Source organism: Phoenix dactylifera, unplaced genomic scaffold (genome assembly GCF_009389715.1).
Source record: "Phoenix dactylifera cultivar Barhee BC4 unplaced genomic scaffold, palm_55x_up_171113_PBpolish2nd_filt_p 001065F, whole genome shotgun sequence".
Lineage (NCBI taxonomy): Eukaryota > Viridiplantae > Streptophyta > Magnoliopsida > Arecales > Arecaceae > Phoenix > Phoenix dactylifera.
Window position 1 is genome coordinate 78,761 of NW_024068413.1, and position 4,029 is coordinate 82,789.

General features: G+C 44.4%; 1 pseudogene; it reads right to left on the reverse strand.

Moving 5' to 3' along the window:
• Positions 1-240: 240 nt before the first annotated feature.
• On the reverse strand, positions 241-4,029 carry LOC103696809 (annotated as a pseudogene).

Genomic DNA, 4,029 nt, shown 5'->3' on the forward strand with positions numbered 1-4,029 from the left:
ATCCAATCAAAAAGTGGTGATTTACTTCAATTTCAGCTCACAATGAACAAGCTCCCACATTAAAACTTTCAGTACAAGCCCTGAAAACCCACACCTCAAGCCAATCATTCTGAAATAGATCCATCCTGCGTTAAGAGCAATGGTAATAATTAAGTTCTAGTCCAAATGTATCCCACAATATGTATCTAAAACCTTACCATGAAGCTGCACCACGCCAAAGCCAACAGAAATACAGCATAATTTACCAAGAACAGGCTGTGATGGAGAAATTTGCCATCAGGTAACCCAATAAACTCCAATCACATTCAAAATATTTTGCTGCAGTATAACATATCTCTAAAAGCTCAATTCATGGACTGCAGCTAAGATGATAAAACTTTTACTTTATATAAAAGAATTACAACATATACAATGCTATAACATCTCACGTTTCTGTCTGCTTCTCCCCCTCTCAATCTCCCTCCAAATCCTGCCTGTGACTCTCATCTTCAACCCTTTCCGATCACCACCTGAGAAGTAGAGAGCCAGGCTCCTCTAACTATGAGGCCATCATGGCTGTCACGGACTGCCTGTGGTGTCCGTATGCTCCGAGGCACTCCTTGCCATGTCAGCTCCGCCCATTACCACCAACCTCAAGGCAATACCCAAATTTCTTGCTTCACATTCCTCGCCAATGAAACAGAGGAAGGCCATGTAAACCGGCTCGCACCTAACAGAAATGCTTCGAAATGCAGACAGAAGTAGTGTCCAAAGCAGTTGAAAAGCTAGAGCCAGCACAATCAAGAGCAATAATGTCAGCATTTTTCAAATTTTGAGAGAGAAATGTAATAATGATCAGCATTGAGAAACTGGGCTAACTGCAAAATGTAATGAAATACAAGTTGCAGAAAATGCAAGTATAAAAATTAACTGAGGTTAGTTTGCAACTGATTAGAGTTCATAAATAACATATTTATATTTGTGAGTAATATTTCACATATTTTAAAGAATCCCAAAGGAAAGAATCTCGAGCTTACTGTTAGCGTCCATGATACATTGTCAACTGAACAAGGGTCCTGCTTCACATAACGATGATTGAAGGCGCAGCATTTTGAAGGTCCACCTTATGGCTCTCCCGCATATGTGACAAAAGAGCAGGGATATCCCCTGTAAAGGGGCACTCTGAGCCTGGATGTGGCACGTATTATGGCCTGTACACACACTGCGCTTCGTGCTGCAGCTTGCTGTAATAGGGAAACATTTCCTCACAGCCAAGATGATGGTATGCACATGCAAGTGGAGAGAGATAGCCAGCTTCTCCATGCTAAGCATCTTATGTTGCCCATATCCTTTCTGCAGATTGGACACTTATTACTGACTTTGTTTTTGCAGGAAAAGCAAAGGTATGCCGCCTTGGACACTGCATGAATACAATCAGAGTTAAATCATTGAAAAAAGCATTCACTAGATAGACTCAAATTTGCCGGAATGATGGAAATTCTACATGCCCAGGGTATACGAAACTGACGAGCATACAAACCTGCTGAATAGGTGGAAACATTGAATTACTGCAGACAGGACACCCAATAATCCATCTATGTCACCGTTTGGAAGTACAACAGGCTTTTTTCCATGTACATTAGCTTGAGGAGGAGTCTGCTTGTTTGAACTGATTAATTTACAGTCCCCAGATACTGAAGTAATTCGTCCATATTTTTTAATTGAATGGCAGAAGATGAGCCAGCAAACATCTGTTTTTTCCCCAGCTTAAATAGGTCATGTTGTCATCCTCATGGAAGACAAGCCTCCTTTCATTTTTTAACACTTATACATCAACCCAGTAGACCTTGTTATTTGTGGACATCTGAAGGCCTGCGTAATGTGCACACATAATTACAATGTAACATTACAAAAATCTCAAACAGTGACAAATACAACATGCTTGCCATGATTTCTGTTGCCAAGATGCATTTCACAAGCCTTACATGCTTAATCGAGGATGAACCATAAAACGAAGGTTAACAAATCACCAAGTAGTGACCAATCAAAGAAAAGGAAAAGGACGTAAAGCAACCAGATCACCCTTGTTTCAAAGAGTCAGCTATGAAATGGGCTTGCCCCAGTGGTCATACACCTCTAGTTAGCAACAAGGAGGTTGGGCTTGCGCATCTCCAAGTATTGGAACCTAGGTAATTATAGTACAGGTGGGTCTGCTTTCCTCTCTTTCAAAAAAGAAAAATGTGTCTTTCCTGCAGATTGACCTGAAATAAATGTTCTGACAGAATACGCAGCATATCTAAATAAAATTGAAGGGCCTCTATGGGGAAAAGCGCAACACTAACAATTAAACCACTTTTAAAAAAAAATGTTTGTCTCTCTCAAGGCCCATGATTATTATATAATTTATTTATGCATGACTCTTAGTCTTTTTATGAGTAAATTCAATTAATTGGATTGATGAGCACAAGTAGCTTGGTTATTTCACCTCCCTAAGTTCTCCTTTTACCGGAATTCGTAGAAATAATAATAACTTGCCAGATATACCAGAATCATCCATTCTTTCTATTTCATGAAGCACAATGGTGGGGACACAGACCACCGTTTCCAGCATGTGTATAAGCGTCGCCGACGTGCATGCACTTTGGCCGCCCTAGTGTTATTTTCTTATGTATTTCATTTATTTATTATGTATTTTCGTCCTTATGTCAGTTGCTGGCTTGTTATGACTGTATTTAGCTGTTGTAGTGAACCATGATGTTGTTGGATCATGGGTAGTTACATGATCACTTGTGGGATCATGGGTAGTTGCATAGGGAGCTATATATGGAACCTCCATGTCTCCTGTTTTAATCAGAGTATTTTGGAATGAAAACATTGTGTTAACATCTGGTGGATTCCAGATCTTCCCTCCCCTTCCCTTTCTATTCATATCTTCTTCCTTAAATCCCCTGTCCCGCATCAGTTTGTATCAGAGCCATCCCGATTTTGCCACTGTTGCCAAAACCCCTCCCTTTCTGGCTGCAGTGGGACAGAATACACACAAAAATAAAAAATCCTTTTGTTGTCTCCTTTGTTTCTGAAACTCCCACAGAAGTTCCACCCTGTGTATGGCGGAGCAGCGCCGGATTCCTGGATCCAGATGAGCGCACGAGATCTACGCTGTACCCCGACCGCCACGGACGCCAGAGCGTGTTGAAGGACCACGCGCAGTTCGCGTTGCCAAAAAGGGAAGGAGCATCGCATCCCTTCTTTTGTCCCTGTTCCCCTCCCTCTCGATCTGCTCTCACCAGAACCAACAAAGGGAGGCTGCTTCTCCTCTGATCTATCAACCAGTCAGGAGCTCGTGACCGGCCGCCGTCCACCACCGCAGGCCACAGGATCTACTCTGCAGCAATAGCCACAGAGTCTGGAACCACCTCCCGAAACCGTCGGAGGTTGAAGGAGCACTGGTTAACAGGTAAGTTCCTCACCCGTCACCCAGTTTATTAGCCCGGATCCGCTCCAGAAAAAAAAAAAAGAAGCTGCACATGAGTTGCACGTGCCCCAACCCACGTGAGGCACACATGCTCCATCGCACGTGAGTCGCACAAGCTAATTAAAAAAAAAACGAAAAAAAAACTGTTTACCTTTCTTCCCCGAGAACTCCATCACAGCGCCGCCTCCCTGCCGACGAACAACGCCGCCGAGCATCCCACCCAAGCTCCTCCGCACGCTGTGCCACTTTTGTCCTCGTCACGCCGCTGCTGTCGCAACTCCACCTCGCTCCGCCTCTTCTTCCTTACCGCCGCTCTCCTCTGCGACTGCCCACGCCACTGCTTCAGTCCGCCGCCACCTCCTTCATTTTTTCCGCTGCCTCTACCCTCCACCAACCCTCGAGTTCACCCTATTTCTTCTCCCTCCCAGCTCACCGAAACCTTTCCCCCTCCCATATTTCATCCCTCAAACCCTAATCCCCTTCTTCTCCTTCCCATCTCACCGAGACCTCTCTTTCTCCGCACCGCCACTCCCACCTCCGTCGCCGACTCCATCCTCCGCCCTCGCCGCTTCCAT